The following is a 12027-nucleotide window of genomic DNA, read 5'->3' on the forward strand; positions in this document are numbered from 1 at the left end:
GACGGGAGACGAAGCGAAACGACGGAGGGAAAAATGTGTGGAATCGCTGTGAAAGAAAGAAAACGTGTTGAGTTGAGTCTGGGTGAGAATAAAAACACAATGCTGTTGCTGCTTCTAGTGAAAAGAGAGGGAGAGGGGGGGGGCGGCGTATCAGAGGAAACACAGGGTCGACCTCCGGATAAAACAATCCCTCGTCGCCCTCCCTCACAGTCATCATGGCAACATTGATTAGATTGCACTCTGAACATTGATTATGTGTTACTCTTCTATTGAGATGCGCTCCCATTCGCCGCCATCGCTCACACCCAGAAACATTTAGTCTGCGTATATAATTCACTCGTCCTTCGTCCTCCTGATCTCTCTCTCTCTCCGTCACACACACACACACACACACACACACACACACCGCAGCCCGAGCATCGTGTAAACGCAACATGCCATCTTTCATGTCCGTTCCCTGTATAGATACAAAAGTCAGTCGTCCTCGTCTGTAACTGGTCCAGAACTCTCTCATCTCGGCTTCTGACTGGTTCCACGGGGATGGGATCACATGACCCCTCTCTCCATTGACTCCCAGTTCCTTTTAGAATAGATTTTAAGGTTCCACTGTTTTTGTTTGCAAAGCCCTCACTGGATCAGTCGCCCCCCCCCCCCCCCTTTGATTTGATTTAAATAAAAAGGTTAAATACCGAAGCATCCGTGTCGGTGCTTCCTGCTTGACGACATGCGTCACAGTGTCGTCAGGTGCAGGCGTCTTCATGAGTCGCCTCCAGGTTTTTCACTTTTAACTTTGATTAAATGAACAGCATTTATGAACAGAAGCTTCCGACGCGCACAGACTTTTCAATACTTTATAAATTACAACGAAGAGAGGAACTATGTCAAAATATGGCATGAAAATCTCATTTTGTATTTTACAGGAACATCATTATCTGAGACGCAGGAAAAGGAGGAAGGATCCAGCCGGCTGTGATTTTCGCTGATGCATTAGCTCTTCTTAAAACAGCATTAATGGGGGGTTTTTTTTCTCCCTCTTTAACGGCCTTGAAAATAACATGGGAGACACCCCCCATTAAGGACCGAGGCTTGAAGGTGATAGCTGTTGAAAGCAGACCACAAAAGGGCACATTAAGAATTCAACAGCCAGCGCAGCCACATCAGCTGGAAAACCAACTGAGGCATGCATGGAGACAATTAACCAGAGATTTACTGTGCGGAGGATGATCCTGCAAGGTATGGGGAATTTGCCCACCCCACCCCCGATGAGACACGCTCTCTGATTAATGGTAGCTCAGGGCCTTGCCAATGCAGTGACTGGTATGAGAATGGGAAGGCAGGTAGCGTGAATGGCTCCCACAGGCTCCATAGTGCTGCATCTGGCACGCAGGTGACCTACAGCGCGGCTCGCCGCAGTACAACTACCTTGAAACTCCAACTATCTTTGCACCGAGCTGTTAATTAATCTCATCAAGGGCAGACGTGTGCGCTGCAAGGACGGCCGAGGCATCCGAATGAATGAAAGATACTCTTTGGTGGTTGATGATACGAGATACAGATAAGTTTTCAGACAGGCAGCGCAGAGGGATCAGAGCTGCCTGAGAGGCAAAGAGAAGGGATGATTTGGAACATAATCCATGAGTGATAAAAAAAAAAACCCCATCATTCCCACGCCGGCCGTGGCGTTGTCTGCTGACTGAAACACACCATGGTCTGATTCGAAGGCGGCTGTGAAGTGTATTGCTACAGCGTGCGAGTGTGTAGGTGCAGCCTGGCTCTCGCTGCACTATTGATTCAGCAGCACTGCAGTTTAGAGAAGCCACTGGCTGGACGCGAGAAATGGAAAATAAACAGAGGAAACCAAGCGGGAACTGTGGGAGCTCCACGGGAGCAGAGCAACAGACCCAGAACCAGTTACAGAATACAGATTCACAGAGTCCTAAAACCTGCACACTGCTCAAGACTTTAAAGGAACTACTGTCACTTTTAAGTTCTTTTACTATCTAACGGGAACTATTTCCCACTTTAAGTCACTTCTCAGGCTCATTCACTCAGTTTAAAGGTCCCATATAATCTAAAGGTCTGTGTCCATGTGTAGTGTGATTATAGATCAGCTCTAGCTTCTATATTAATACTGTGAAAGTATCAAAGCCTCAGTCCACAGAGAAATGCACACAGCCTGTATTCAGAAACTGAGCCTTAAAACCAGCCGTCAGGACTTCTGGAACTTTGTGATGTCACAACAAAGCAGCCACCAAGCCCCGCCCACCTGGACACACCATCCAAACCTTTGCAGGATTTGGTTTCTCTGAGTGTTTTTTTTTTTTTTTCCCGGAAATCTGCTATATTTTTATTGGATCACTCAGAAAACAGTCAGCCAATCAGAGGAGAGGCTCAGAGCCTCCTCTCTTCTGATTGGCTCACAGACCTGTTGTTACTAGAGCTCCAGAGAGAAGCCTGAGAGAGGAGATGTGAAACTACACTGAGAAATATATCCTCTCATGGATCAACACTTCAAATAACACACAGAAGAAGAAGAAAATATGGATCTTTAAGAAAAGTTTGTAATAAACTGATTGGTAGAAACAGATAAATAGATCACCAATATGGGAAATAAACTGATGTGGCTGCTCACCTGCCACCAGAAGAAGAATGAGTGTGTTCATGAAGCAGGACGCTGCTGCACCGTCCCGTCTCCACCCGAGCGGCAGCGCTGCGAACTTTAATGTGAGTAATTGAATATCAGGTCCTGTGTGTGTGTGTGTGTGTGTGTGTGTGTGTGTGTGTGTGTGTGTGTGTGTGTGTGTGTGTGTGTGTGTAGAGGAGCTGCTGAGTTGGCTGGTTAGTGGCTCGAGTCCTCTGTCATCGCAGAGATAAAACAGACAGGAGACAAGACAGAAACAGTCCGGGGCGTCTCTTTATCTGCCTGTGTTGTTACAGCTTAACTCAACCAACCAGTTGTGAGACGGGGGGTGGGAGGTGGGGGGGTGGACGGAGATAAGGTGAAGCTGCGCTGCTCTGACAACAGTCACCCTGCATACCTGAGGCTGATACCGCCACAGAAATGCGTGGCCTCGGGAAAAGCCCGGCAGACTCACTGCACCCGTCTGTCGTGTTTCTTCAGTTACTGATGCCTTTAAAACAAAAACAAAAAAATCACTTCTGCTTTTCAGGTTTCATTCTCACTCATATAATCTCTGTTACACACGCACAGACATTACGATACGATAAGACTGAAGGATATATCGCTCGGTCACATGGTCACAATCTCCTGTTGTTGAATAATGTCAATGTCATCGCTTCCTCAGTTTCTGTGTCATAATTAGTGAATGAATTCTTCATTTATGGCCAAAAACGTTTGTGTTTTCGTGAGGTCACAGTGACCTTTGACCACACCAAAATCCCAATCAGTTCATCCCTGAGTCCAAGTCAACATCTGTGCCACAATCGCAGAAATACCCCCCGAAAGGCGTCCCCGAGACGCCGCGAGAAAACGGGAAGGACACACGGACGGACGGACGGACGGACGGACAACCTGAAAGCATGACGCCTCCAGCAGCAGCTGTTATCAGTGCAGAGGCATGAAAAGCAAATATGTCAAATAAATAAACAGCAGCACGCGGAGCTGCAGAGAGCAAACACGTAATACTGCCCAAAGTGGAAGAGACACAACTACAGCTGTTCACTCTTTACCTTTTTAAATGAGAACAAGAATTAATATCAAAGAAATATAACTTCACAATTAAATGAATGTATGTATGCAGCTGGAGCCGGAGCGGACGACACATCTGCAAGATCCTCTTCAGTAAAAGGTTTCATAATATTATATAATAATAATTATTGCTGGACGCATCAGTCTAATCCTTAATGGGTAAAGGCTCAGGAAGTGAAAGTGTGCGTCTCCGTATTTCTGCGTATCCGCCGTGAATGAAGTTTCCTGAAGTGCAGGAGGGGGAAGTGGTACATTTATGCAATTGTGTCTCTCTATAAATAGTGTGTGTGTGTGTGTGTGTGTGTGTGTGTGTGTGTGTGTGTGTGTGTGGACAGAGAGAATACGCCTTCCTGCAACAGACTGAGCGGCACTGTAGGAGGATACTGCAGTCCTTCCTCCACAGAGGAGAGCAGCATATCTAATGAGAGGCTAATCATTCATCCAACACAGAGACATGATGCACATAGCTGATATACACCCTGATGACCTCATTCACACACACACACACACACACACACACACACACACACACACCACTGCAGAGACAGGCTTAGTCAGCTGTAGCAATCTGCAGACAAGAGAAGGGATTAAATGAATGAGGACAGAGGAGCTGAAACAGGCGAGGAAAAATAGCTGTAGAATCAGTTATGGCTGCGCACATGATCAGAGCGGGACAGCCTGACGCCATTAAAGCTATAACATCCACGCCATCGCCTCACTGGATGAAATGAATAGTTTAATATTAGGTTGTCCTGCTGGACGAGAGGCCAAGATGTAAAACCACGTACCCACAACAGTTCAATTAAAAGACAGATACGTCTGTTGCTCGCTCTCCCTCTCCCTCTCTCTCTCCCTCTCTCTCTCCCTCTCTCTCTCTCTCTGACTGCGTCGACATTGACGCCGTCTCATGAAAGGCAGAACGCCAAAAAAGAAATTACTATGAAAGCTTTCCTTTCATCTTGACCAGCTGGACTTTGCATCTTCAACGATCTGCGCTGGGGGGGGGGCTGCGTTCACCTCCATCACTAACCAGTTTCCTGAGGGGAAGAGCTGTAACAACATGAACTCGAACTGAAGTGTTTAGATGTATTTTTTATTTTATTTAATTTGTATAGAAAGAAGATGATTGATTATAGATTAGATCCAGCTCGATCCACAAAAGAATGGAAACTAACGGCACTAAACAGGAGGGTTGAGCAATTAATCAAGCTATAATCAAAATCACAAAACCTGCAGGAGTAATAAATGATTCTGGTAATAAAGAACTAACAAACATCAGGATGGTCCTTGAAATAATCAAACGACTGAGTCGTTCTGTTTGAGGAGTGGGAAACTTTCTTTTCACAAACTCATAAATCCCTCACGATCAGCTGCGAGTGACTGAGATGAAAGAATGTACAGGAATCCCAAAAATAGAAAATAAATACGGGAAAACACAATATACATGAAATAAAAGCCGCCACCATCTCCTGTTTCCTGCAGCGTGAAGCAGGCGAAGGTTGATGACATGAGCGAGGTGTGAAAACAACAAAAGGAAGCGTCCTGAATCTCTGTCACTCGGGACAAATCTGAACCTGACTTGACGGATCACAATCTCTGCAGCTTCTTCAGAATCTGTTACAGGAGAACAAATTGGCCCCAAGCAGCCACTTACTGTAGTAAATGTTCTATTAGACAGACAACCACATAATCCCTGAGTCACCGCCATGAATCACCCACTTGCGCTCGCAGATCCACGGCCTGAATTCAATCCTGAGCTACAACTAAAGTCCAGACAGATTCAGTGAAAAGCTTCTTCAGTCGAAGCTCACACTCCATCTTGACGCCTCGTTAGAGGTTTATAGTAAAATCAAGTAAGTGATATGGCGGCGTCACGAGGAACGTGTTTATTTGACCTACAGTTAAAGTTAAAGAGCGATAGATTTGAATTTATTTCTTTTATCTTGTCAAGATTAATTAGGAATTAAATCATTATAAATGATTCGGTGTTCTTAAGCCTTTCTGCTCGGTCCCTGACAGCGACTCCTGATCTTTCTCCTCTGGTCGGCAGAGACAGAAGAAGGCTGCACCTGTTGTTCCGACAGGTGAGATCCATTTCCCCAGCATTTCATATCCTCTGCTGCTGATCTCATTACGGGTCGCAGCTACGAGTTATAACTCCAGTCAGCTGGAAACACTGAAAGCACCCGATTAAGATTCAACAAGAGATTTGAAACTATGTGGATTAAATAAACAGATTTTAATCAAATGTTTTCCACCAGTGTTGGAATCAAGGAGATGAACAGTTGTTTTTAAAAATTCTTTCTATGAGGAATAACAATTATTTCATTATATATACACAATATCTATCATCCGACATTTGATCAGTTCACAAATGAACAAACGAGTCGAGCATGTGGTTTCAGACAGTAAGTGCTCGGGGCTCCACATGAGGAAGACGCCTCTGAAACAGACAGAAACAAGTTTCCCAGTGTATGTAAGTCTGACGTGTGAGTGTGCGACGCGCCGATAAGGATCCGTGGCAGCGAAACAGAGCAATGCAGCTTCCTGATTTCATCACTCCACGCTGCAATGTTGTCATGAGACAGTAAACACAAGGAACATTCAAAGTCTTTCTCCGCAGCAAACCGCAGAACTGTTTTCACACAACTACACAGTCATCACCGGTCCACCGCTTAGACTGCATCCTTTTTTATTTGTCCTTGTATTTAGACTGTTCTTGTATGAACTGAGGGCTCCAGGTGACCAGCCCACCTGTTGGCGCTCACACTCCTGTGACGGCATCCTATTCATTCTTTCATTGATCTTGCATTTTTAAGGTTATTTTCTATTAAATATTGAAGTTTGTAAAATAAGTGTTTTGTCATACCTTGCTATCTGTGGTCTTTTATTCACGTGACTGGACAAAACCAGCGATTCCTATCTGTTTATTTTACATCTTAGTAATATAAACATCCCAAAACAGACTCCGGCTCCCAGCCCAAGCCTTTATATCTTAAATGCCCATTGATTTATTGTCAACATATCTGTTAAGTCCAGAACAGAACAACTCTTCTGTTGCAGAAAACCTTCTTCTTCATGTCTGTATTAAATCCACAGTTACAGTCATTTGTTCTTTGGTTCTTCACCTGCAGCGTAGAAGAGAGTCACCTGTGCTGCGCTGTGAGCGGCCGGCTCACCTGTCTCCGTCTACTCTGCATACAGAGACGTATTGCGTCGCTTCTCACTTCCTGTCAAAGTGATCGATTTGTACGTAAATACAGTCGAAACCATGGACCAGCCTTTGTCTTTCACTCGTGTGTTCGATGGTTTTGTCGGCGTATGTGTGAGAGCGCAGAGAGGAGGAACAGGTGAAGCGCTGACACCTGCCGACACGAGGCAGAATGTGACGGATCCTGGGTTTTCATCTGCTCTTGTTAGTCCTGAGCAGCGAGTTGCTGGCTGAACAGCGTGCGGCTGTTTCGCTGCAGGACGCTTCCTAATTACAAAACCGGACCTCCTCCCCGTTCATCCGACAGGACAGAGTTACAGCTACAGTATCTTGCTGGGACGCTGCAGGGCTGAACTGCGGGACACACCACTTCACACTCACGCAGACATGACGGAGGAAAGACAAGAAGCCGCAGCTCTGTCAGACACCTGACGAGGCGTCTCTCCTTCCTCTATTTCTACACTAGAAAAGATGCATCAACGCGCCTCTATCCCGTTAGTTTAACATACTGAACTTCTCTGTTGTTACCTTATGAACAAAGACTCAGGCTTCACTAATTCACTGAAGACTAAAGGCTGTTCTTCAGTATCGTCTCGGTGTCCCTCCTTAGAGGTTCTCAGAAGATCCTGAGACGCAACATCACTGTCAACACGGTGAGTCTGTATGAGACAGGGATGCACCGGGATCTCAGTGTGTTTTATTGGACCGTTTTATGAATGGACTGTGATCTCAGAGCTCCGATAAAAAACCTTAATGTTTGATACACTTCAAATAAATTCAGTTATGTGTAATTCCAAAGTCCACACTAAAAACAAAACGTCTGTCATGTTGAGTTTAGGCTGCGAGCTCATCCACTTCTTTTTTTTGTTTTTTTACCTCTGTTAACTTAGTAAAAGTTAGAGTAACATATTATTTTACATGATCACAACTTGTTAATTGAATCTAAGTTAAAGAAATCAGGATGATTCCTTGCGTCACAGCTTCTGGTGTTATGGACAGGAGACGCAACAAACCCGGGGTCGTTGTCCTTCAGTATCTCCCACATGTGCAGCCATTTATACAAGAGGGCTGCAGGAAGTGTCTGACTTACAGACTTAAGGAATTAGAATTAAAGTTTCTAAGGTCCGACAACCTCTGCTTGTTATTTAGGTCAAAGGATTGTGTGTTTCTCGTCTCTGTAGTGAAAAGCTCCGTTTACCACACACGGTTTAAATGGCTGGAAAAGAGCAGAGAGGCAGCGAAGCTCTGTCGTCAATAACATCCTCCGGTAATTTTTCCTGCTGTCAATCACGGCGAAGTGTCGGGGACTGTGATTCATACTGTACGTTTCACTCACATCTTTGCGTTTTTGTCCTTGATGACACCGACACACGACTCCTCGTTTACGACTTTGACGTATAACAGCTGCCGGGAGGCCGGCGCTCGCTGATAGAAAAACACTTCGCAGACGCCAATGAAGAATCTTTTTCCTGACACACTGACACAAAAGTTGTGTGGTCTTCAAACGCAGCTCTGCAGGAAAAAAAAAAACCCAAAAAACCAATGACTCAGAGTGAAACTACTTCCCTCAGATCAGGGCCAGGAAAACAGAGACCTCCAGAACATTCCCATGTGCTGCACTGAACAGATGTGACAGATGTGAGTTCTGGACAAAAATGGAAATTATACGTTTTTATTTTGTTTTTGTGAAGGTGGTTCATGTAAATATACCGACACTGAATATCACCAAAACGGGGATTTGGGGAGTTTTTGGTGACCACAGAAAGTTACAGAAAACTTTCCTCGTCGTCACGGCTCTCTGGGGTGCGATTCCTCATTTTAAGTGATTATTGATTATCTAAAAACCTTGCTCCTCTTCTCTTACATCACTTCTCACACACACACACACACACACACACACACACACACACACACACACACACACTCTTGCTGACTGACGTTTGATCTGCTTGGTCGTGTCAACATCACTGATGTCACAGAAAACCACCGTCTCTTTCAGTCTCTACTGTTTATAATATCAACATATATTAACAGGCTCTGTGATGGATATATATTAATGTAACTTATATGTGTACAATATATATATTTATATGGGCTAGATTTATGATTATGTCAATATATGACAATTGTTTCCAACAGGTTTCATATATAAGTTTTGAATATATGTTTTTATTTTAAATGTACATTTGTTTCATATATGGAAATTCGATATATGTATATATGTTACATTTGCGTTTCCTAACCGTTTACAGACCGAATGATTAATCGATCAATAAAGAAAATAATTGATGATTAATCTGTAGTGAAAATAATAATCAGCTGCAGCAGTATTTCTGTACATGTATAGTTGTATTTTTTTGAAACACCAAGTTATTTACAAAACTACGAGTGTAATTCACGTGAAGAAGAAAAGTCTACTTCCTGGTTTTAGACTTGTTTCTATCTCGGGAAAAACAGCCTGAAATGTAGTTAATATTAGTTGACACCCACTCACAACGATACTCCTGCTCAATTCTAATCACTTATTAATTTAATGGAATTACCAAAGCACTCTCATGTGCATCAGCCGAGACGACATATGTGTTTTCATATTTTGTTTTTGTTGTTTTGTTTTGTTTTTTCTTTTTCTGCCTTGTTTTGACAGCTGGATGAAAATGTATAATCACCAGCAGCTCAGCGTCTTGTCATCTTCCTTTCACAAAAGCAAACCAGTGATTTACAGCAGTTTGTGTCTGAGTGAATCGTATCTAAAGCCCCCCCCCCCCGATAGTCACGGGTGGATTTATCGTTTCTCTCTCACTCGACCCGCTGATGTTCTCCTCTGCCTTATTACTTTCATTCTTTAGATGATACCGATATTCAGTGGTGAAGTTATTCCTCTGGAACACACAGAGTCTTACTGGGATTAAGAAGGAGAGAGAGAGAGAGAGAGAGAGAGAGAGAGAGAGAGAGAGAGCATGAATGATAGTGAGAGAGAGAGAGAGAGAGAGAGAGAGAGAGAGAGAGAGAGAGAGAGAGAATGGCCAATCCCCCCTTGGAATCCACGCATTGTTTCCCCTCAGCCGATGGGGGGATTCTTATCAAAACGCTGCCAGGACTATCATGAAAGGATATGGTAATTATGGAAAACACACACACACACACACACATATACACACACACTCACACACACACAGCCAGGAAGGCGAGCGAGCACTGGGCTAATATAATGTGTCTGGTGTGGGGGGCTATTTACATACCCTTCCAGAGCGCTTGTCACATTCAATTAATTACTCTCTGGCAGTGTGACAAAGATGATTAAAAGGAATGATGAAAAATATTTCCTTATATGCCTCCAAAATTTCCACTAAGTCCTTTTTATTTATTTTTTGTTTTTTAAATGAAGCCAAAGGAAAACAAGGCACGCTGTCTTAGTAAAAGTTAAAGGTGGGTTCTTTCATTCCCAAGAGGGATTACAGAGCCGTTCCTTCTATTGAGGGAGGGAATGTAGAAAATGAGCCAGAGAGGATGTTTGCTGGAGCTGCTGTGATCATGAGCTGCGCTTTATTCTGGCGGGAGACAAAAAAAAAAGAAAGAAGCTGAAGCCTGTGGGGTAATGAGCTGCATCACAGCGTCCGTTCATAGCCTCCTCACATCTGATGTCTTTCGGCGAGCACAGCCTATTTAACACTGTCAGATCAATTAGTAGGTGAAGAAAGGGCTGGTGGTGGTGGTGGTGAGGGTGGTGGTGGTGGGGTGACGTGGAGCCTTTTGTTCAAACAGACACCGTGTGTGTGAAAGGGGGAGGTACAGTAGCGTTTAAGGGAATTTATCTCGGCAAGAAGGTTTTTTTGACTGAGCTTCGCCCGTTCGCACAAAAGAAAAACGGCCTGAATCGGAATTGTTGTGGTGAAACGTGTCGACTAAATCAAACACCGGGGATGTGACAGCCGTGTGGTGAGGTGTGGGGTGAGCTGTGGGTGGTGGGAGGAGCGAGGATGGTTGAGTGGGGGGGGGGTTTGCGAGTGAGGCAAATACCCCCTAGGTGCATATGAATACAGAAATCTACATTTCAAGTAGCGCCGCGCCTCCGGTGGCTTTGGATGTCTTGACTCCCGCCTGAAAAACGCTCCGGCTGCTTGAGCCTAATTTTTCACTTGTGACTACGAGGACTCCCGACCGCAGCCGAGCTCAATCCATTCGTCACGAGGGCTCCTGTCGGTGTGGACATTCTTCAAACAAAAATATAATTTTCTATGCAAGTGTCTGCCTGTGGAAACCCCCCCCCCACCCCTCCTCCGCTGTTTGGCCCTTTGTCAGGAAACATAATGGCTGGCTTCAGCCAGATTAGCCTCGTCTTTGGAGATTGCAGGTGCCGACTCTGACAGATATCTCCTTCATAAAAACAGGTTTCTCACCTGCTGGAAGAAACAGTGGCTGTTTGTTTTCACTGCAGATGAATTGTTTTATTCTGAAAAGGTGAGAGGCATCACTTCCCCCCCCCCCCCCCCCCCCCCCCCCCTTCATGAAGCTGTCTGCCATATAAACATTTCAAAGGTGAAATGGCTTTTTTAACGCCTTTCAAAATGTTAAATCTATTTAATGAGTTAACGTAACACAGTAAGTGCTCACCATTACAACAAATCAGAGTTTATAATCAACATCTCTGTAGTTTTACATCTCCTCTCTCAGGCTTCTCTCTGCAGCTCTAGTAACAACAGGTCGGTGAGCCAATCAGAAGAGAGGAGGCTCTGAGTCTCCCTTCTGATTGGCTCACTGTTTTCTGACTGATCCAATAAAAATATAGCAGATTTCAGGTAAAAACACTCAGAGAAACCAAATCCTGCAAGGTTTGGATGGTGGGTCCAGGTGGGCGGGGCTTGGTGACTGCTTTGTTGTGACATCACAAAGTTCCAGAAGTCCTGACGGCTGGTTTTAAGGCTCAGTTTCTGAATACAGGCTGTGTGCATTTCTCTGTGGACTGAGGCTTTGATACTTTCACAGTATTAATATAGAAGCTAGACCTGATCTATAATCACACTACACATGGACAGAGACCTTTACACTGGAGGAGCTTTAAATTTGCACATCCCTAAAAAGAACGATGGTGTATGACCTTGTCTCCACA

At 44.5% G+C, this 12027-nt stretch overlaps 1 protein-coding gene across 1 annotated transcript in view; it reads right to left on the reverse strand.

Annotated features, from left to right (window-relative positions):
• LOC111230559 (ubiquitin-conjugating enzyme E2 E2-like) overlaps positions 1–12027 on the reverse strand; it is a 50340-nt gene that overhangs the window by 29186 nt on the left and 9127 nt on the right. The gene's annotated exons all lie outside the window — the stretch shown is intronic.

The sequence above is a fragment of the Seriola dumerili genome, unplaced genomic scaffold, assembly GCF_002260705.1.
Source record: "Seriola dumerili isolate Sdu_G_001 unplaced genomic scaffold, Sdu_1.0 BDQW01000273.1, whole genome shotgun sequence".
In the NCBI taxonomy this organism is placed as follows: domain Eukaryota; kingdom Metazoa; phylum Chordata; class Actinopteri; order Carangiformes; family Carangidae; genus Seriola; species Seriola dumerili.